Source organism: Sus scrofa, chromosome 1 (assembly GCF_054392235.1).
Source record: "Sus scrofa isolate SSC_HxYL_T2T_F1_AM1 chromosome 1, Sscrofa_HxYL_maternal_Yorkshire_Landrace_v2.0, whole genome shotgun sequence".
NCBI classification, from domain to species: Eukaryota; Metazoa; Chordata; class Mammalia; order Artiodactyla; family Suidae; genus Sus; species Sus scrofa.
Window position 1 is genome coordinate 54,827,782 of NC_139383.1, and position 23,909 is coordinate 54,851,690.

Here is a 23,909-nt window from a genome sequence, read left to right on the forward strand (position 1 = left end):
AATCAACCCAAATGTCCACTGATTGGATTAGGAAGATGTGGTACATATACACAATGGAATACTACTCAGCCATAAAAAAGAATGACATAATGCCATTTGCAGCAACATGGATGGAACTAGAGACTCTCATCCTGAGTGAAGTAAGTCAGAAAGAGAAAGACAAATACCAGATGACATCACTTATGTCTGGAATCTAACATATGGCACAAAGGAACCTTTCCACAGAAAAGAAAATCATGGACTTGGAGAAGAGACTTGTGATTGCCAAGGGGGAAGAGGAGGGGCTGGGAGGGACTGGGAGCTTGGAGTAATAGATGCAGAATGTTGCCACTGGGATGGATTAGCAATGGGATCCTGCTGTGTAGCACTGGGAACTCTGTCTCGTCACTTATGATGGAACACTTAATGTGAGAAAAAAGAATGTGTACATGTATGTGTAACTGGTCACCATACTGTACAGTAGAAAAATAATATATGAATAAATGATAAAAAAATAAAAGACAAAGTGAGAATCTTAAAGTCAGCAAGAGAAAAACAACTAATTATGTACAAGGGAACCACCATAATACTATCAACTGATTTTTCAGCAGAAATTTTAGAGGCTGAAATGGAGTGGTACCATATGGTCAAAGTGCTGAAAGGAAAAAACTTCCAACCGAGATTACCCTACTTGGAAAGATTATCATACAGAGTTGAAGGAGATAACGAATATGCCAGACAAATGAAAGCTAAAAAAGTTTATGCTAAATTTAAAAATTAAGCTAAATTTGCCTGCCGTACAAGAAATGTTAAAGGGATTTTTAATATGAAAAGAAATGGTCATAACTAGAAATAAGAAAATATATGGAAATAAAAATATCACTGGTAAAGCAAACATATAATAAAGGTAGTGACCAACTACTTACAAAACTAGTATAAATATTAAAACACAAAAGTAGTAAAATCAACTCTAATTACAGTAATTAGTTAAAGGATATACAAAATAAAAAGATATCAAAAATGTAAAATGTGGAAAAGGAGTAAAAATGTACTTTTTTAAAGAAAGTGTTTGAAATTAAGTGACTGTTATATATATAGGTTTTTATATGTGACTCTCATGGTAACCATGAAATATGAGGAGAAGGAAGGAAAGGAAGTCATCTGGAAATTGTAAAGGAAGTCATCAGGAAACAAAAAATGAGTGGAAGAGAAAAAGAAAGAGCAGCAAAGAACTACAAAATACCAAGAAAACAGCAAAATGGCACTAAGTACACATCTATTAATAATTACTTCAAATGTAAAAACAGATTAAATGCGCCAATAAAAATATATAATGTGGCTGAATGGATAAAAATATGAGACTCATCTATATGCTTCCCATAAGAGACCCATTTCATATCTAAAGACACACAGACTGAAAGTAAAGGATGAAAAAACATATTTAATGCAAATGGAAACAAAAAGAGCTGAAGTGGCATTATTGATATCAGACAAAATAGACTTAAAAACAAAGCCTATTATAAGGGACAAAGAAAGATATTACTAATGACAAAAGAATCAGTCAAAGAAAAGAATATGTATATAAAGCAAATATTAACAGCCCAAAAGGAAGAAACTGATAGTAATGCAATAATAGTAAGGGACTTTAATATCCCTTGTACTCAATGTATAGATCATTCAGACAGAATGTCAATAGGGAATACTAGACTTAAACAACATATTAGACCAGATGAACTTTATAGATATATACAGAAATTCTATCCCAAAATGCAGAGTACACTTTTTTTTCAAATGCAAATGGAACATCCTCCAGAATAGATCACATGTTAGGACACAAATCTAAGTAAATTTAAGAAGATTAAAAGCATATCGATTATCTTTTCTGACTACAATGCTATGAAACTAGAAATCAACTACAAGAAGAAAACTGGAAAAACTCAAACAGTTGGTGATTAAGCAACATGCTGCTAAACAACCAATGGCTCAATGAAAAAATTAAAAAGGAAATAAGAAATACCCAGAGACAAATGAAAATGGAAATATGACCTTCCAAAACAAAATAGAAGCAGATTCATAGATATAGACAAGAAGCTGGGCATTGCCAGAGAAGAGAAGGAGAATGAGTGAAATAGGTAAATGGGACTTGGCCCTACCCTGTCTCTTCTGATTTCACTTCACCCACTGAGTGCTGGAGAAGATGATATAGATAAAACCCCTGAGGTTTTCTACTGTAGGTTTTGCTCAAATGGGCAGAGGCTAAGGTTTCCTTCCTTTGTTTCTCCTGCAAAATGTACCTGTCCTACTGTATAGCACAAAGAACTCTCCTCCGTAATAATCTATGTGGGGAAAAAAATAGATATACGTTATTCAGTGATATAACTGAAACATGAAATTAACACAGCACTGTAAATCAAGTTCACTCCAATATGAAATAAAAATTAGATAAGAAATGTACCTGTCTTAAAGTTCTCATTTTATTAGGGTGACTATTTAATGCAGCATAGCCAAGTATTAGTTCTCTAATACCTTAAGACAGTAAATTCCAATCTTTTGTTAATAAAAATAAAATATAAGTTTCTTTGAAAGCAGATGGGAAAACTCATACCTGGGTCTAGGTATTTTTGTAGTACTACTATTTGCTTGAAAAATATCTCCTTCACAACATTTTGAAGTATCCTCACTGTATTCCGTGGACACATTTCTTTAGTATTGTACTAGCTACTAATGTATCATTTCTGAACTCATGCTCACCCTTTTATACTCAGTTCTGTGATGTCAGGCTAACAGTCTGCAAACTACATTTTCAAGACTCCTTTACAATTCTAATGGGAGGATGTAGCAGGAACCTGGAAAGCAGGAGAAAGGGAGAAGGAACACACATCCTGTTCCCAGGTCCTGCAAACATTCTTTCAGCAAGGAACCATAGGGGCAGCGGACACCTCCAGCTCCTGCATTTTTTGATTGGCCAAACAGCAGCTGCAAGGCATCCCCCTCAGAGATCTAAGTATCGGTTGTGCAGTACCTTCTATGAGTACTGGAAAATGGCTCACAAGAAACCTCAGTTCAGAGCTCTGAGTGCTACTGGGAAATATGCATAGCCCTTCGAAAGTCCAAAGATGAGATTGGCAGTGCCTTCTCAGAGATCTGAGCACCAGCTCTTCAAGGAGCCTCTTCAGGAATCTAAGATCAGATGAACAGTGCCTCCCTCAGAGGTTGGAGCACCAGCCATTGCAGTACTTTTCTCAGGAGTCCAAGCACCAGGTTGCAGTGTCCCCTCAGAGGTCTGAGTACCAGCCATGTTGGGCTCACCCCTGCCCAGAGATCTGTGCACCAGCTGGAAGCACCCTTTCACTGGTCGTAACTCTGACTCCATAGCAGCACCTCTTCTGAGGTCTTAGGATCTGGAAAACATCTACTTTTTTCTTTTTGTTCCCCAAGCTCTAGAGGTCCCTGCCTCCTCAGGTTATCTCAAAGTCCAGGTTTTGTTTTATGAGCTTTCTAAAGCCTTTCAAACTAATTTCCAGTGTTAAACTTCCTGTGTGTGAAATAACTAACTTTGCCTCTTTTTATAACCTGGACCCTGAACTATGCATATATCTTGAATTCCCTGCAGTCTAGGTCACTGGGACTGTTGTCCTGAGGATAGGAGGGTATTGCAGAGGTCCAAAAGGAGAAAAAGTGAGTGGGTTTTTTAAAAGGTTGTTTTGAAGGCCAAGACAGAGGCAATAATTTAGAAGTTTGGTAGCCTGGATTTTGGTTTCTCAAAAGCAGAGCTCTCAAGTCATCATTTTTTTTTGGTTATAAACAATAAGTATCCTCTCTTCTCCCAGGCTATGTAAGTATTCTGAAAAGTGGGGAGAAGGCAAAAATTGTTAGAAATGTGAGCAAGACACTAGAGGCTATTGATGGTTTCTGAAAAGGTGCTCTCTCTTGCCCCTCCCCTCCCAGATTAGCGACATAGCCACCAATAGGTGTGGGAATCTGAGAGCAGAAAAGAGGTTTGTCTCTTGCTTGGAAAGCACTGCACGGGATTCCCATCCTCCCCCTGGTGTGGGTCAATGAGTAGAGACAATTAGTGTGGACAGCAGATACAGAGGGTCTCAGTATGAGGAGTGGAAGGGGGCTGAGACCACTCCATCAAGTTTCCTGCCACTCTGGACTGAGAAAGAGAGCTGGCCAATCCACAGAATGCTTTTGGTGGGAATAAAGTGGGAAATGTACCTGGAGTCTTCCTGAGAGTGTGGACACTTGTGTAGATGTCAGTGTAGAGAAGAAATGACCACAAGCCACTGGTATGGAAAGTGAATCCAGCCGGCACAGATAACACTCCCTGAACATTGGTTCCAGTTCCTACAATTGTGAATTCAGCATATACGGATGATTGAGCCTGGACAGAGTCTAGCAAGGATAAATAACTCATCCTTATGCGATGACACTAGGTAATCTCTGCCTCAAGAACTTAGAGGATACTAAATAGATGAGAAAAAGTGGTGATGGAAAAGTCCCATATTGACTTTTTAACTAAATTTTATTGAATTTTAGCTGAAATATCTAACTTTAGCAGAGCTAAGATTATATAATCTCTTATTGGATGGAATGGGCCTTGAAGGAAATTATGTTACTACAGAAGAAGGTAGAGAGATTGCTTTTTGCACATATAAACACATGGATATTTATATTGCTGTATATATTTAGAGTGTCCTTCCTGTATAAGGAGAGGCTGATGCAAGACATTTTTAGGCAGGAGGTACTCTTTCCTGCCTAGAGTATGGCCTTATTTCAAGGAGGAAAGGAAGTAATGTTTTATTGCTTGTAATACAAAACAGAACAAAGAAGTCATTACAAAGATTCACGGTTTGTCCCTCAAAAAGAAAAAGAAACAAATGAGAGGCATCAAATATAATGGAAAAGACCAAAATCACAAAACCAAAACTATTTTGAGCTATTTTAAAAGTCATAAGTATTCAAGAATTTTTCCTACTCTGAAGAAAATGTTCGATTTTTAGTCTACTTGGGTAACATAAAACATACTATATTTTTGAATTCCCAATCATCTTAAAAGTTAGATAATATGAAGTTATACTCTATAGAAAAAAAATCTAAAGGGAATTAGTTGCAGTATTGGGTGACAATAGGATTCCTGGTTAAAATCAATAATTTGGTACAATCTAAAAACCAATGAGTGAGATTTTTGGTGTTCTGTTGCCCATTTCGGAGAGGCTTTGCCTTGGAGTGGCCCACAGCTTGGCAAGTTTTGATTGGTTTGGGAGGGGATCCGTCAATATTATTGACTGAGGGAAAAAACCTATGTACTCACTGTGAACCAGCTTTGGATGAAAAAAAGTCTTACTGACTTGTGCTGTATGGAAGCTCTTTAACAATTTAATTTAAAAGAATGTACTCAAGTATCTGTGGATAAATAAATAAGTGAAAGTAGTTGAGCTTAAGATAAAAACAGCTATCACTAGGTATTAATGTTTTAGTATCTAACAAGAAAATTGGTTGATTCCCACCAACCAACATTAGCCTCAGTGCTGGTGTATTGTGTGTTTGTGAAAAGTAATATTTTAACCAATTCACATTTGATTGATACAACAATTGCATCCAAATACCCACTTACAAATAGCATTACCACACTACCGACTTCATTTAGATGTCAACTTCTACTAAAAACTCAATTCAATTTAACAATAATTTCTTTGGCATATATTATGTATATGTGTGAAGTATGAGTGAGCTGCTTTGAGGGATGTTAGAATGAATAAAGCATGGCCTCAGTTTTCAAAGATGAGGGCAGGGGCTTTTACAATCTTCTTAACCACTATATTTCCAATATACTTCATACTACATAATTGCCTTTCAAATAAAGCTGTGTAAAATATTAGCTCTGATGTGAGGCTTTACATGTGAAATACTTTAATTGTATATATACATTCTTTTTTTCACATTTTCCTCCATCATTCTCCATCCTACGTGACTAGATATAGTTCCCAGTGCTATACAGCAGGATCTCATTGCTTATCCATTCCAAAGGCAATAGTTTGCTTCTATTAACCCCAAATTCCCAGTCCATCACATCCCTCCTCCTCCCCCTTGGCAACCACAAGTCTGTTCTCCAAGTCCATAATTGTCTTTTCTATGGAAAGGTTCATTTGTGTCTTATATTAGATTCCAGATATAAGTGATATCATATGGTATTTGTCTTTCTCTTTCTGACTTATTTCACTTAGTACGAGAGTCTCTATTTCCATCCATGTTGTTGCAAATGGCATTATTTTGTTCTTTTTTTTTACGGCTGAGTAGTATTTACATGTGAAGTACTTTAAAAAGAAAGTACAACTATGTCATATAAGTGTGAGGCAGCAGAACAGATATCTTATCCTGCTGCCATTTATTTGAAAACACAGAAATGCAGTCCAAGTGCACATGTGAGCGTACCCTCCCACACACCTACAAACACAGTATTTCCTGTAGTCTGCAAGACAGATGAAGCCTTGAGCCCTGTTCCTATAAGCTGCTGACTCCCTAACTAAATGCTAATATTGACAGATAAGATCCTTGCAGAGAAAATTGTGTGGAATAAATGTTATTTTCCACCACTGAGGATTTTAAACGCATAAATGAAACCTTGAGGATTTTTCCTTGAGTATTTGCTGTAACCATTATTAAGAGTACAGTTCTTCTGAAATATAACATGTAAAATTGAAATAAAAGCACGTTGTTTCTGAGTCTTTTTGCACAGTCTTTTTGTAGTTCTTCCATGGATCTACAGAGAGATACAGGTCCCAATAAAATCACCCAACTCCATTCAGCTATGGTAGTCAGTTATTCTGGGTTGTCTGGGATGTGCATTTCATGGGCCCCAAGAACTCAGATTTGCCTTTTCCGTTCTTAAGGAGAATCTTACTGTCTGGCAATAAAGATTTTACACTCACTTACTCTGATTACAGATTAAACTTAGCTTTGTATTTAAAGCAACCCTTCTGTTGCCTTCATTCTTGGAGGAAACATTGGAGTATGTTTTTTTTTTTTTTAATCCCTGTTTTTTAATTTTACTATTAAAGGTAGGGCCTCTCTTCTCTTTAGGTAGGAGATAACAGCAATTTAGATAACTCCTTACGTATGACCTTTTTGTCTGCTTGTTTTTATTGAGTATTCTCTTACTTCCTGGCATTTGGGACAGGCATCTCTTTGTCATAGGGTCACTAGGCTTTAATTTAGTCAGACCAATAGTCTGTCTCAACTGTGGTATGGTTAACAAGGTATTCACGCTATTTCCTGTGCCACTGAGTATTTGCCTTTCTGACTGCTGATAAAATTGTCTTTGTTATTTGTTTTTGTTTCAGGAGAAAAAAATTTGTACTCACTTGAAATCATGCAAAGTAATGAAGAAATAGCACATGGATCAAGGAGTGCTATAATCAGTATAACTTTAAGATCTTTTGTGTCTCTGAGGCTGTTACTGACCCATGAGTTTAATGAGAGAGGAGCAAATGTGCTCTGTTTCCGAGCTCATGTGCCAAAGTCTGATGGCCACTGACCTGCCCTGGTTAAAAGGTCTTTATCATTTTAAAATTAGAAACTAAAAGAATCTGTTGCTATAAATTGTGAATGCTGGGTAAAAATCGACTAAATGATTACAAAGAGTTTTTTTTTTTCCTTTCCTTTTTCTTTTTTCTTTTATTTTATTTTATTTATTTTGTCTTTTGTCTTTTCAGGGCTGCACCCGCGACATATGGAGGTTCCTGGGCTAGGGGTCCAATCAGAGCTACACCTGCCAGCCTACACTATAGCCACAGCAATGCCAGATCTGAGCCACATCTGTGACCTATACCACAGCTCACGCCAATGCTGGATCCTTAACCCACTGAGCAAGACCAGGAATCTAACCTGCATCCTCATGGTTCCTAGTTGGATTCGTTTCTACTGTGCCGTAAAAGGAACTCATCTTAATTTTTTTTTTTTTTTTATTACAGAGCTCTGCATTCTAAACGATCTGGTCTGGATGTTAGAGATTGCTGGTAGGGTGAGACTGTAGAGGATCTGGCTGGGCTTCCAGTTTAGAGATTGAAAACCAAGGTTTTGGGGGGTCTTTGAAGAGTATGTGGAAGTATTTAAAGGTCTGTGACAATTTCAAAGGTAAAACAGAATAAGGGACATCCACAGAGCTATCTTTGCTTTTGATGCTGGCTAAAGCTGTGAAGCCGAAGCTGCCACATCTCTGTGTGTCTGCAAGAGAAAAAAATAAGTGCTTTTCTCTTTTGTACAAAGAAGTTAGTCTCTTATAAGTGTCTGTTGGAAACTATAACCCTTTTACACGTGTCTAAAAATTTGGGGGGGTGACCTTTTGGAAATTAAGTGGTTGTGGGAATTTGTTGTTTGTGTAGTATGTCTATGTCTAATTCCAATGAGAGGCATATCAGAAAGGTACAGAGATGGAAGGCAGGCAGCAGATAGTTCTGAAAGTGGTGAGCAGAGGGTCTGAAAACAGGATGATTTGTTGAAAGTACCTAAAAGAGACAGCTAGTGCCCTGGATCCCTGTCCCATTCCCTGCAGCCAGGTGAAGCCCCTCTCACACCTGCCAGAGGACTGGAGAGACTAAATTCTAGTACTGTTCAGGCACAGATGAATGTAGGATGACAAACCTTGATAAAATCCTATGATAAACAGTGGGAATGTATGTATGAATTAGATTATTGAAACTGTTTTGCATGGCTTGGAAAAGAGAAACCTAAGTTGTTGGTCCTTTCATGTTTTGAATAATGAGTCTGTGTGTTAGAAGGAAATGCAGGTGGAATATGAATGATCCTTTCTGGTTTATTTGGAAGTTTCTTCTCAACAGACAAATCTAAAAGGTTATGAATTCAATTGTTTTCTCTCTTTGTTCTCAAAAAATGACACATTTTGTAAAATACACCAAAGCTATAGAACATAGTGTATTTTCTCTGTTCTTGCTGAGTGGAATGACTTTTATTTAGATGCTAGGCTCCCCTTAGTTAATCCCTTAATTTCCTTATTTTTTTCTTACTTTCTTGTTCTATTCTCTTTCAACCTTATATTTTCCAGTGCTTCTCTTGAATTCTTCATTTCTGCCATGGTATTTTTAATTTCCAAGAGTTCTTTCTTTCTTTTTTTTTTTATCTTGCTTAACTGATACTTTATTTTTTGTTTGTATTTTTTATCATTTATATATATATATTTTTTTTCTACTGTACAGCATGGTGACCCAGTTACACATACATGTATACATTCTTTTTTTCTCACATTACTTGTTCCATCATAAGTGACTAGACAGAGTTCCCAGTGCTACACAGCAGGATCCCACTGCTAATCCATCCCAATGGCGGCATTCTGCATCTATTTGCCCCAAGCTCCCTGTCCCTCCCACTCCCTCCCCTTCCCCCTTGGCAACCACAAATCTCTTCTCCAAGTCCATGATTTTCTTTTCTGTGGAAAGGTTCATCTGTGCTGGATATTAGATTCCAGTTATAAGTGATATCATATGGTATTTGTCTTTGTCTTTCTGACCCATTTCACTCAGTATGAGAGTCTCTAGTTCCATCCATGTTGCTGCAAATGGCATTATGTCATTCTTTTTTTGGCTGAGTAGTATTCCGTTGTGTATATATACACCACATCTTCCTAATCCAATCATCTATCAGTGGACATTTGGGTTGATTCCATGTCCTGGCTATTGTGAATAGTGCTGCAATGAACATGCTGGTACATGTGTTTTTTTCAAGGCAAGTTTTGTCCAGATATATGCCCAAGAGTGGGATTGCTGGGTCATATGGTAGTTCTATGTATAGTTTTCTAAGATACCTCCATACTGTTCTCCATAGTGGTTGTACCAGCTTACATTCCCACCAACAGTGCAGAAGGGTTCCCTTTTCTCCACACCCTCTCTAGCATTTGTTATTTGTGGACTTCTTAATGATGGCCATTCTGACTGGTGTGAGGTGGTATCTCATAGTAGTTTTGATTTGCATTTCTCTAATAATCAGGAATGTTGAGTGTTGTTTCAAGTGCTTGTTGGCCACCTGTATATCTTCCATGGAGAAATATCTATTCAGGTCTTTTGCCCATTTTTCCATTGGGTGGTTGGCTTTTTTGCTGTTGAGTTTTATAAGTTGTTTGTATATTTTAGAGTCTTTCTTGTTTTCTGATGGTGCTTTGTTTTTTCAACCTCTAATTTATATTTAATATGCAATATCTTGTCTTTTGAGGAGAATTAACTACTTTTTGAAGATTTCCTGGCTATCTGCTCTGTTCCTTGGAGTTTTTTCTCCTTTAAAATTTTTTCCTATATGTTCATTTTGATTGCTGCACTTCTTTAAGATAGAAGCAGTAAAAAACAGACTAGAAATTGTATCTTTGGTTGGAAAAAATTAACTCCCAAGCTTTACTGTAGGATGTTCTGGCTGGACTGTTTTGTTGGCTAACCACCAACCCTCAGCATCTTTAAATCTTTTCTCTAGGTTTGATCAGTTTCTCCAGGGTGGAATTGTTGCACTAACCACACTTCAAGAGTTCATTAGCCACATGGGGCTGGTGGCTACAGCATTGGATAGTGTAGTATGGAAAATTTCCATCATTGAAGAAAATCCTATTGGATGATGTTATGCTAGAAACTCTAAAGGAGTACTCCAAGAAATAATAAGTTCATGTCATATCATGAGAACACATGAACCAATTTGAAGGGAAGAAGGGGAAAATTTGAGCATTGAAATTATTAAAAATATTAATGGTTTATATAACATTGGAAAAATCTAAATACATGAATCCATATTGATCTGTACTGATACTGATAGACAAATGATGGAGAGGGGAAAACTCTTGCTTACGACAGAATGCTAAGGACCAACTGGTAAATGTAGAAGGAATCCTGCAGTTTGAAATCACCATTTTGTAATCATCACAGTAAAGAATGGTTCAGTTAAGAATCATTAATGGATGCTAACTCTAGAGGGAAATTTTGATGAAGGGCAAGATAGTTACATGGTCTCTGTGATTACTTAATGATTGTAAAGAAATAATTGTAACTACAACTGAGAAATCAGATACACCTTGACTGGGTGTCATTACCAGTCATTAGATTACCAGTGAGGGGTACATGGACATTGAATTCCTCCAGATGTGCTAATCTGGGAAGGATACATCCTCACTCAGGTAGTGTTCTGGCCTGAACCTAAGTACCAAGGAATCATGAGACACACCCAAAATGAGTAATTTTTTTTTTATTTTAAATAAGACAACTAATGAGATACCTGATTCTAGACAGGATTCTGTACTGGAGGGAAGAAAAAGTTCAGTTGATAAAATTGGATCATGGATGGGAAATAAAAATATTGCATTCATGGTAAATTTACTGGTTGATTACTATATAGTGGTTGTGGAAGAGAATATTTCTAGTCTTAGGAAATACATATTGCAGTGTTTAAGGGCATTGGGCCATGATGCATGCAATGTACTCTCAAAAGGTTCCAGAAAATTGTGGAGTTCCTGGAGTTCCTGTCGTGGTGCAGTGTTAATGAATCCAACTAGGAACCATGAGGTTGCGGGTTTGATCCCTGGCCTCGCTCAGTGGGTTAAGGATCTGACGTTGCCATGAGGAGTGGTGTAGGCCGCAGACACGGCTCAGATCCCGAGTTGCTGTGGCTGTGGCGTAGGCTGGTGGCTTCAGCTCTGATTAGACTCCTAGCCTGCGAACCTCCATAGGCCACGGGAACGGCCCTAGAAAAGGCAAAAAAAAAAAAAAAAAAAAAAAAAAAGAAAATTGTGGCGTTCCCATTGTGACTCAGCAGGTTAAGAAACAGACTAATATCCATGAGAATGCGGGTTGGCTCCCTGGCCTTGCTCAGTGGGTTAAGGATCTCGCTTTGCTGCAAGCTACAGCATATGTCACAGATGTGGCTTGGATCCCACATTGCTGTGGTTGTGGCTATGGCTGCAGCTCTGGTTTGACCCCTGGCCCAGAAACTTCCATATGCCATGGGTGTGATCCTAAAAAGAAAAAAAAGATTGTACAGACACACCCCCCCCACCTATCCACCCACCCACAAGAGGTAAAGCAAATTGGGTAAAGTGTTAACAATATGCAAATCTGGATAAAAAGCATATGCATATTCTTTGTGCTATTATTCTTTCAACTTTTTGAGTTTAAAATTATTTCCAGATAGAAAGATTAAAAAACTTCTCAACCTTCCCCTAGAGGTTTTTTTGTAATCCAGTCCTCCTTAGTTCTGTGACTGTATATCTGATGCTCACCCTCCCCCTCTGCCTTGGATCTGGAATATATCAAACTTGTTCTAGACATAGGGATTTTACACCTGCTTTCCTCTCTACCTAGAGGCTCTCTCTGGGTCTTTGCAGAGCTGGTATCCTCACGTCACTGAGATTGAGGTCTCTGTCTAGTAGGCATATCCTCAGAGAAGTACTGTGCCTTTCTTCTTTACACTTATCCCTAGCTGAAGTTGCACTCTTTTTTATAGCCTGTTTCTTCAGGTGAATGCACATTCCATGTGGACAGGGACTTTGTTTTGTCTACTACTGAGCCCCTGATGCCCAGAACAGCCATAGCTGTTAAAGGAATAAATAAATGACAAGGAGTTTCCTTCATAGTCACTAAGGCCTTGACTTTTATCGTTAAAGTTACTAGCAAGCTAGCACTTGTTTATGACCCCTCTGGGAGCTAACCCTGAGCCTTCTGTACCCTGGCAGTGACAGTGATGAGTTCGTGCCTGGAGTCTGATGTCTCTGGTCCTAGCCTAGCCCTGACATTCATCTCTTCTTGCTTTTGGGCATGGTAATGACCTTAGAGGCTTTTGGAGTGAAGATTTAGTGAAGTAATAAGTATAAATAAGTACAAAATATTTAGCATAGGGCCTAGAACATAGTAAAGATTTAGTAAAAATCTGCTATAATTATTATTTTTATATCTGCCTAACACAAAGCCTCCCAGAGAATAAGTATTTAATGAATATTGAATTGCCAAATATGAGAATGCCATCCTCATTTCTTTTTTGTTCTTTTATTTTGGAAAATATTTCCTAACTTTGGAAGTGGCATCTAGTTGCTGTCTTTTGTTAGCAGAGAAACAAAGTCAAACATTGAAATATTCTATGTACTTATGAGTTAAATTTTAAAAACTTTTGAAAAGAATTTATTTTATGATACCGTTGGAAAGAATCTAAATCTTAAATTTTTGTATGTGTATTGTTCTGATTACAATAGATTTTTCCACAGTGATTTAAAAGCATAGTTTAACTAAACTATGCATTTAAGGATGGGATTATCCTTTGTTTTCCAGTAAATTGAGACAAATACATAGCTCAGTTGACATGATCTTTAATACTATTTTTTCCTTTACTTGTTTTGTTTAATTTTTTCACTAAAATCTTGATAAGAACTCATCCTAAAAAGAAAAGAAGGAGTGCCTGTTATGGCTCAGTGGTTAACGAATCCAACTAGGAACCATGAGGTTGCGGGTTCGATCCCTGGCCCTGCTCAGTGGGTTAAGGATCCATTGTTGCCGTGAGCTGTGGTGTGGGTCACAGACACGGCTTGGATCCCGAGTTGCTGTGGCTCTGGCGCAGGCTGGTGACTGCAGCTCCTATTAGACCCCTAGCCTGGGAACCTCCATGTGCCATGGGAGCGGCCCTAAAAAAGACATAAAAAAAGAAAAGAAAATCTACTTTATATACTTCTATTGGTTATATTCACATTATTTTTCAGTTTATTTTCGCTTTTTCACATATACATTAACTGTGATTTAAAATTCCTGTTGGCATGCCATTTCAATCTTTTAGAGTAATTTTAATTTTTTGTTTGAGAGTACAAATCAATTAAAATGTGTAGGTGAATCTATACCTCTCTCCATTTATCTAGGACTTTATTTTGCTATTTATATTTTATATACTATTTTAATCTTTGTTCATAAATATTTATCACCCTCTTCTATATGTAACCATTAGTAATTCTGACTTGTAATGAATTATTAGTATACTTTTGTTACCTTTGTCTGCATTACTGATAATTTTTTATCCCATTTGCTTTTTTTTTTTTTTTTGTCTTTTTAGGGCTGCACCTGCAGCATATGGAGGTTCACAGGCTAGGGGTCGAATCGGAGCTCTAGCAGTCAGCCTACACCACCGCTACAGCAACGCCAGATCCTTAACCCACTGAGCAAGACCAGGGACCAAACCTGTGTCCTCATGAATGCTAGTCAGATTCGTTTCCACTGAGCCACGATGGGAACTCCCCATTTGCTTTTTAGAATTTCTTTCTTTTTTGATGGTACATTTTTATCAGTGAATAATAAAAAAAGATGTTTTAATACCTAGTTTCATATCTTTCAGAGTACGTTACATTATACTTAAAATCTGTAAGGACTTGGTCTAAAATTGTTTAAAAAGATGAGATGAGAAATTCCCATTGTGGCTCAGCGGAAATGAATCTAACTAGCATCCACGAGGATACAGGTTCAATCCCTAGCCTTGCTCAGTGGGTTAATGATCCAGCATTGCCTTGAGCTGCGGTGATGCTGCTCGGATCTGGTGTAGCTGTGGCTGTGGTGTAGGCCCTCGGCTACAGCCCTGATTCAACCCCTAGCTTGGGGAACCTCCATATACTGTGGGTGCAGCCCTAAAAAAAAAAAAAAAGATGAGATGAGAATCTGTACTCATTAGATCATTCTAATCTTTATTCTAAATTAAAAATCAGACTACATGTATGACAAAAGAGTTCACCCCCATCATCCATTTTGAAAATGTAGAAAACTCAATAAGGCATGGGAAATTAGGGTATTTTCTGATAGCTACACCACCAAAGTCAGCCTTTGAATTTGCTATGTACCTCAGGGGGCAGGATGTGGACCTCTCACATCTGTTTTATGGATCCAGCAGGGTAATACTACTGAAGTTGCTGGAGTTCTGTTTTCCTTGAATTGAAAAAACTCAGCTTGGTTAATAGTTATTAATTCTTAATTTTTAAAACATCTCTTGACAAGTATTATGAGCTGAAATATGTCCCTCCAAAATTCATGTGTTTGAATGTGACTGTATTTGGAGGTGAGACTTTCAAAGAGGTGATTAAGCTGAATAGAGGCCACCCAAATCCAACGTGTCTAATGTTCTCATGAGAAGAGGAAATTTAAACACAGAGACCTGGAGTATATGTGCACAGAGGAATGGCCATGAGAGGACACAGCCAGAAGGGGGCCCTCTGTAAGCCAAGGAAAAAGACATTAGAAGAAACCAAAGCTGCTGACACCTTGAGCTTGGACTTTGAGCTTCCAGATTGTGAGGAAATAAATTTCTGTTGTTTGAGCTACCCAGTCTGTGGTAATTTGTTATGGCAGCTGTGGTAGACTAATACAGCAGGTCTGTGAATAACCTTGTTTGACAAAGAAATCTTTCAGTTTTAATAATTATTGAAAAATGTTCTCATTCCCTAAGTTTATTAATAAGGGAAAAACAGTCTCTCAACAGCACTTCCACACCTGAAGCAGAAGACAAAAGTTAGACTTTTTAAGTGTGTGGGCTATTAATAGTCTTCATCTTAACCTGCATTCTATCATCCCCTTGTCTCATATTATTAGCTTATTTTCATTTAAATAAGACTTAAGGCTAGAAAGTATATTAAAAAGTTCATTACATAATAAAGTGAGAACAATGCTTTCCAAAAGATGTCAAATCTCTTCTGGATTATCCCATGGAAGGCTTTAAAAAATGGAATACAGGGGAGGGACCCTAGTAGGACTTAATATTCCAAGGCTTTTCCTCTTTCAGGCAATTAACAGAAGCTCTCCTTTGCCAAGTCCAAGATTCAAGCCACAATTCACAATTTTTTTCTATTCTATAGTGAGAGCATAATCATCATCAAAGCACATACTCAGTTTTATCAAATGATTTTATTTTATTTTTAAAATAAAGTATTCAAATAATGTTTAATAAGTATTATAGTGCATCCTACTCTAGATAAATTAGGAGTTTGGGATTAAAATATACATACTGCTATATATAGAATAGATAACCAACAAGGACCTACTGTATAGCACAGGAAACTCTTTTCAATATCTTATAATAAGGGAGTTCCCGTCGTGGCGCAGTGGTTAACGAATCCGACTAGGAACCATGAGGTTGCGGGTTCGGTCCCTGTCCTTGCTCAGTGGGTTAACGATCTGGCGTTGCCGTGAGCTGTGGTGTAGGTTGCAGACGCGGCTCGGATCACGCGTTGCTGTGGCTCTGGTGTAGGCCGGTGGCTACAGCTCCGATTCAACCCCTAGCCTGGGAACCTCCATATGCCGAGGGAGCGGCCCAAGAAATAGCAACAACAACAACAAAAAGACAAAAGACCAAAAAAAAAAAAAAAAAATCTTATAATAACCTATAATGGAAGAGAATGTTTAAAATAGAATATAATAATGTAGGTACATATTTATATATGTGTATACATGTATTTAAAACTGAATCATTTTTTATATACCTGAAACTAACACAATGTTGTAAATCAACTGTAGTTTAATAAAAATTATTAAAAAACTCATCTAGCTTGTATTTCCATAGAAGACCAAAAAACTAATTAATTTTTTTTTATTTCTCCAACTTCATTTTTTTTAAATTGTTATTTCCCCAATACAATTTTTTTTGTACTGTACAGCATGGTGACCCAGTTATACATACATGTATACGTTCTATTTTCACACATTATCATGCTCTATCATAAGTGACTAGACATAGTTCCCAGTGCTACGCAGCAGGATCTCATTGCTAATCCATTCTGAAGGCAATGGTTTGTATCTATTAACCCCAAGCTCCCCAACCACCCCACTCTCTCCACCTCCCCCTTGGCAACCGTAAGTCTATTCTCCAAGTCCATGATTTTCTTTTCTGTGGAAAGGTTCCTTTGTGCCATATATTAGATTCCAGATATAAGTGATATCATATGGTATTTGTCTTTCTCTTTCTGACTTACTTCCATCCATGTTGCTGCAAATGGCATTATTTTGTTCTTTTTTTTTTTGTCTTTTTGCCATTTCTTCGGCTGCTCCCATGGCATATGGAGGTTCCTAGGCTAGGGGTATAATCAGAGCTGTAGCTGCCTGCCTACACCAGAGCCACAGCAACACGGGATCTGAGCTGCGTCTGCAACCTACACCATAGCTCATGGCAACGCTGGATCGTTAACCCACTGAGCAAGGGCAGGGATCAAACCCGCAACCTCATGATTCCTAGTTGGATTCGTTAACCACTGCGCCATGACGGGAACTCCTATTTTTTTTTTTATGGCTGAGTAGTATTCCATTGTTATATATACCACATCTTCCTAATCCAATCATTTGTCAATGGAATGGACGTTTGGGTTGTTTCCTTGTCTTGGTTATTGTGAATAGAGCTGCAATGAACATGTGGGTGCATGTGTCTTTTTCAAGGCAAGTTTTGTCCAGATATATGCCCAAGAGTGGGATTGCTGGGTCATATGGTAGTTCTATGTATAGATTTCTAAGGTATTTCTGTACTGATCTCCATAGTGGTTGTACCAGCTTACATTCCCACCAGAAGTGCAGAAGGATTCCCTTTTTTCTACATCCTCTCTAGCATTTGTTATTTGTGGACTTCTTAATGATGGCCATTCTGACTGGTGTGAGGTGGTATCTCGTGGTAGTTTTGATTTGCATTTCTCTAATAATCAGGAATGTTGAGTGTTGTTTCAAGTGCTTATTGGCCATCTGTATATCTTCCTTGGAGAACAGTCTATTCAGGTCTTTTGTCCATTTTTTCAATTGAGTTGTTGGCCTTTTTGCTGTTGAGTTATATAAATTGCTTGTATATTCTAGAGATTAAGCCCTTGTCAGTTGCACATTTGAAACTGTTTTCTCCCATTCTGTAAGTTGTCTTAAAACTAATTAATTTTTCTGATAATGATTTTTATTTTTTCCATTATAGCTGGTTTAAATTAATAAACATTTGAGTACATTCTACTCTAGATACAGGTAATTATTTCTATTTTTATTTTGCTATTTATTTTATTCAATTATAGTTATATACGATTATATTATATTAGTTTCACATGTACAACATAGTGATCTGATATTTTTATAGATTATACTCCCTATGAAGTTATTATAAAATACTGACTGTATTCCTAAACTAGGGGCTGCCAAAAGGGAAAGGGGTGGGGGAAGGGGGAAGAAGGTGAGTGGGATTAAGAAGTACAAACTACCTGTTATAAAATAAATCATGGGGATCTAAGTTTTAAATATATACTTAAATATTTTTTCAGGCATTCAGTTTTTAAATATAGTTATTTATAATACAGTTTAAAATCTGAAAGAGTGAATCATCCCTTACCTCTGTTTTTCAGTCTTCTGGTCTTTTTTATTTGGTTAAATATGTTATTCATTTCTATTAGCAAACCATGGAATCTGTAGAGAAAGCTTGGGTCACGTTGGTGTTTTCTTAGAAGCAGATGGAAATGTCCCATAGCTGTCTCTTCATGAGTTCAGTTTTCTCCTCTGGGTTTGCATGCTTTGGCCAGTCTAGTAAATGTGCTGCGTCACATGTAGTACTTTCAGTGAACTCTTTGAGTTCTCATCTTAGAGGGGAAGAAACTAATTTCTCTGAGACTTTTTTTTTTTTTTTTTTTTTTTTTTTGTCTTTTTAGTGTTGTGTCCGTGACATATGGAGGTTCCCAGGCTAGGGGTCGAATTGGAGGTGTAGCCTCTGGCGTACACCACAGCCACAGCAACACAGGGTCCGAGCCGCGACTGTGATCTACACCACAGCTCAGGGCAACTCCAGATCCTTAACCCACTGAGCAAGGCCAGGGATCAGACCCCTGTCCTCATGGATGCTAGTCGGGTCCGTTAACCACTGAGCCATTATGGGAACTCCCCAATTTCTCTGAGACATTAACAGCACTTGGTCTGGTAAGTGAAAAGTCAGCAGAGACCAGAACTGGTTAATCTAATGTGAGGAGAAGGTGCCCTGGATGTGGAGGGTCAGGGCATTTGGACAAGGATGGGTGTAAGAACCTCATAAACCTGGGCGGCAAAGGGTCTCTTGTGGTTGCACACCCAGGGGTGGACGTAGATGCAGCACAGAAATTGGGTACGGGGGACTGAGTGAGGAGGGATGTGCAGTGGGGGCAGGTTTGGAGCTCATGGAAGGTGTTCTCGGCCTGGAAACTGGGAGCCTCAGGTAGCATCGCTCAGGAAGGTGAGCAGGGAGACCCAGGCACAGGGGTGCAGGTGGGGCAGCCTGAGCAAGAGGGAAGGGACTCCAGCTGGGCTGCAGGGTCTGGAGCCCACCATCCAGGCTGGACATCAGAAAGCCTGGGGAGCTCCATAAAGGAGAAGCCAGGAGACTAGGGGAGGATACAAGTGTCCCTGGAAGAGTCAAGGCTGCCTTCTACCCTTGTTCCAGGTTTTCTGCTCACTTTGGGTGGACTAATCTGGCAGGTGTACGTCAAGAGCCTGGGAGTAGCAAAAACAAATGCCTACACCTAATATATTACTTTATTTGATTAATTTTATTTAACATTAAATTTATTTATTTTTAGTTTTGTTGAAGTATAGTTAATTTACAAAGGCTGTGATAATTTCTGCAGTACAACAAAGCAACCCAGTCATACATGTACATATATTAATTCTCTCTCAGAATTTTTTCCCACACAGATTATTACAGAACAGTGGGTAGAGTTCTGTACAGTGGGTCCCCGCTGGCCAATTGCTCCGTATACCTCAGTGTGCACATGCCAATCTCAAACCCCCAGTCCATCCCCACCACCCTCAGGGCAATCAAAGCTTCATGGAGAGAATTTGACATGAATTTAAAAACTAGACATATATCAAACTATAAAGGTCAGTAAGTGTGAAACTATGAACAATACTATTCTCAGAAGCTACTGTTACTGAAGTATTTTCAGGGTCAGTAGTCAGTAATTTTGGAAACTTCGTATAGCACATCACAAAGCTTAGCCACCTTCTGAAGACTTGGCCAATAATTTTAGTGTCACCTTTTATTTGGTATTTTATACATCCTTAACTGTAGATGTCTGAGGGAGGGAAAATGTACTTATAATATTATGGAAGAGACAAAGGCTTTTAAGTCTATGAATTTTCAGAGAGAATTTTTTTTTTTTTTTGTCTTTTTAGGGCCACACCTGCAGCATGTAAGTTTCCCAGGCCAGGGGTTAAATCGGAGCTACAGCTGCCGGCCTACACCACAGCCACAGCAACTCAGTATCCCTAACCCACTAAGTGAGGCCAGGGATCGAACCTACAACTTCATGGTTCCTAGTCGGATTCATTAACCACTGAGGCATGACAGGAACTCCTCAGAGAGAATCTTGTCACACTACCAAACTGGTGACAAGAGAAGGTGAAAGAAAAGTCATTTATTGCTCTCAGGTATAAGCAGAGAGTTATGGTTATAGTTGAGCCATCTGTCGGTCCGATCTATTTCAGTGATATTTGTGATTATTTATTTCCCTTTGGTATTACTTGGTGTGAAAAGAAATGCAATTCAACAGTTATGCTGTGAGCCACACGGGAAGTCCAAGAAGTGCAATTCAGAACTCTATGGGAGAATGTGTTTTGCTGTTGGCTACTTATATCATTAAAAAAGAGAGTTATATGAATATATTGAGTGGGTTGACTAACCATTTCTTTTGGAATTTAATAGAAAGAAGGAAAGAAAACAACAGTATCAGCCTCGATGAGGCTTTGAGAACATTTTCAAAACAGGAGTTCAAAGATTAGGGGTATTAAGGTAGATAATGCTGGAGCCAGTGACAAGAGCCTCTCTCCCTCTAAACTAATCCCTCCCATTTTGGTGGGAAAATCCTCTAGGGCTATGCTGATGATCTTAAAAGATATTATGAAACTTACATAATATCATTGATTTTTATGATATTAAATTAAAAAAAAATACCTTGTTTTTGGGAGAATTAAAAGGGATGTTATATGTGAATATAACTTCAGTGTCTGCTACCTGGAAATTGTTTCCCAAAAGCTTTAATTTGGTAGGTGTCACTAATTAAAAAGTCTGGGCATCATTGTTCCATGATTTTAGAGAAGATCCTTAAACCTGAATATTGAATTAATAGGGTCTTGGGAAAGAGAACTGAAATGTTATATTCGTTTTTTTTTTTTTTTTTGACTATTGATCATTGCAGGATTTAGGATTATCTGATTGTCTAAGTGTCTGAAGTTTTCATATAATAAAGCTATTTCTAGGATTTAAGTTATGTGAAGTTTGTTATCAACAGAGAATTGGATTTAGTAAAATCTCTTTGAAAAAGAGCAAAAATCTCTTTGAAATAAGCAGTGCCCTCCTGACCCTTTTGCATTAAACTTAACTCTATGGTGAAAAAATATGTGACTGTGTGCTATGAGGGAGCTCCTGCCCTTGCTGATTCTTTGAGAGAGGGAACCTATAAAAGTCAATATTTAGCACAGCTCATACCAGGCTATAACGTAAGCCTGGACACAAAGTCCTTGATCCAGCCCTTCTTCAGGCCCATCTTCCCTAACACCTTGGGCCACACAGACATACTATAGTTACCACCTGTTGTTCTCTGGAAAACCAGCTGTGTCCTTGCATCCATGTTCCTCTTCCTGAAATGACCGCTTACCACATCTCTCCTGTCTGTTCTTTCAGAGTCAGCTCAGATGTCTCTGAGCAGCCCTCCTCAACTCTTCCAGTTACAATTTCTTTTATAGCCATCATTTCTTTTAACCATCATGGCAATACTTGATTTGGAAGGATAGTTATTAGTCAAGAGTGTTGCCATTCAATGAACAAGGCAAAGGAGATCAAGATAAGTGAGTTACATGGTTTGGAAGACAGTATTGTAAAGATGTCTATTTCCCCCTATTTGAGTCATAGAATTAAAAGCAATTTCTAAGGAAAAAAAAAAGATTAGTAAGTTACCCAGGGCCAAAAATCTTATAAACAACGGGATCTTTGACTTGTACCTAGGTGTTTCTGCACTAAGTTTAGAATTTTTTTCCCCCATATCCCACAATGATTTTAGAAGAGAGAGCAATCAGGATGGAATTTTACTTCTAGTTTTAGCTGCTGCAGTTGGCAAGACTAATAAGACAAAACAATTTTTGGATGAGAATGAGGGGGAAATTCCTAGAGGAAATCATGTTTCACTTTATGAATAAATATTTATTTGGAGTTCAGTGGTTACCTCCTGGTAAAACTGGGATTGTAAAATGAGTATCTATTAATAGTCTCCTTTATTAGTTTCTTGGCTTAGGGTGTTGCCTATATTAAAATCTAATCACACCTACCTAGATCAGAAGTCAGTAGAACTTGGGGAGTTCCCGCTGTAGTGTAGTAGAAACAAGCTGACTAGTATCTAGGAGGATGCAGGTTCAATCCCTGGCCTCACCAGTGGGTTAAGGATCTGGCATAGCTGTTAGCTGTGGAGTAGGTTACAGATGCAGCTGGGATCTTGTGTTGCTGTGGCTGTGGCTGGCAGCTGTAGCTCCAATTTGACCCCTAGCCTGGGAACTTACATGTGCTACAAGTGTTGCCCTTAAAAAAAAAAAAAAAAAAAAAGTCAGTAGAACTTGATTCCTAGAGGCACAGGTTATAATGTGCCCTTTTGCTTCAATCCTACTCAAGGCTCTGCTTGCATAGTGATGATTACTTCTTTGCTATTGGACAAAGCTTTATAAGATCACAGTCAATTTGCCATATGTGGGCCATGGACGTGGCAGCAACTAACTTTCCATGGACAGTGAATTCTTAATATTCAACTCACTCTTGTTATCTCTTAATATTATACTTTATATGTTTGTCTTAATTTTGTTTTTCTGGGTTGTTTTCTTTCTCCAAACACTTCTTCACTTCTTTGCCTAGTTTATATTTTTAAAATGCTCATGGATACATTTTTCATCAAGTCTCTTCTGAGATATTTGATATCTCTAGGATTTTCCCTCATCAACCAATCTCTTCATGTTTGGGTATGTTTTTGCTTTTTATTACCTTACTTTGGATACTTTAAAAAAATACTTAAAACATATGTTGGGCATGATCTCATCAGTCAGATGCAGGGTAGTGGCAGAGACATCCCTTTCCTTATTCTTAATGCTGCTTTTATTGCTAATGTGGGCTGTGAGCACTGGGATGGGGCTTGGGAGGGAGGCCATTATCCTTCCTGGGACATGGGCCACTAAGAGGAAAATTCAATGTTGGACTTGATTTGACCACAGTATATGGAATCTCGTGTTCAGTTCTTCTAGAAATGTTCTTGCAAATGATTCCCTATGAATGCAAGAAAAGATGATTAAAATGGATCTCTAACCTCATTCCCTTTCTTTTCTCATTTTTGACATTTTCTTTCCTAGGATGGTATTCTGTCTTTGTTGATTAATATGGAGAGGAAATTATGTTGGTTAATAGAGTTTTACTTCATGCAGGAGAAAAAAGTATCTCATTGGCAAGCCTGTGAACACTATTAGGATGAGGAGAACTGATTTAAAGTAATTTCTGATTCTCAACTGGAAAACAAATGAAATGTCTCAAAGGCAGCTTCTAAATTTCTGGTCATCAGCTCCAGTCTTTCTTCCCATATATTTATGTACTGATATCTCTCTGTTCCCACTTTAGAACCAAAAGGCAAATACTGTATGATTCCACTTAGTAAGGTGTTTTAATCTCATAAATACCTAAACTCATAGACTAAAAGTAGAATGGTGGTTGCCATGTGCTGAGGGGAGGGGGAAATGGGGAGTTGTTTAATGAGTGTAGTGTTTAAATTTTGCAAGATGAAAAAGGTTTGAGATTAACCTACACAAAAATGTGAATATATTTTAAAAAGCAGGACTTTGACTTAATTTTTGCTCCCTAAAGAGCAGGCACTGGGTGCCCATGATAGCAGGACTTCCTGGGACAATGCTAGACTTGGAAGA

At 38.0% G+C, this 23,909-nt stretch overlaps 1 protein-coding gene across 4 annotated transcripts in view; it reads right to left on the reverse strand.

Annotated features, from left to right (window-relative positions):
- The window catches only part of SNX14 (sorting nexin 14), a 371,843-nt gene extending 351,304 nt beyond the window's left edge, over positions 1-20,539 (reverse strand). For 3 of the 4 annotated variants that reach the window (XM_084959467.1, XM_084959460.1, XM_084959468.1), the window contains exon 1: positions 20,503-20,539. The gene's annotated coding sequence lies outside the window, so the exon portion shown is untranslated. Of the gene's footprint in view, positions 1-20,483 lie in introns of all 4 variants that reach the window. The other variant, XM_084959464.1, reaches the window with a different exon arrangement.
- Between the last annotated feature and the right edge of the window lie 3,370 nt (positions 20,540-23,909).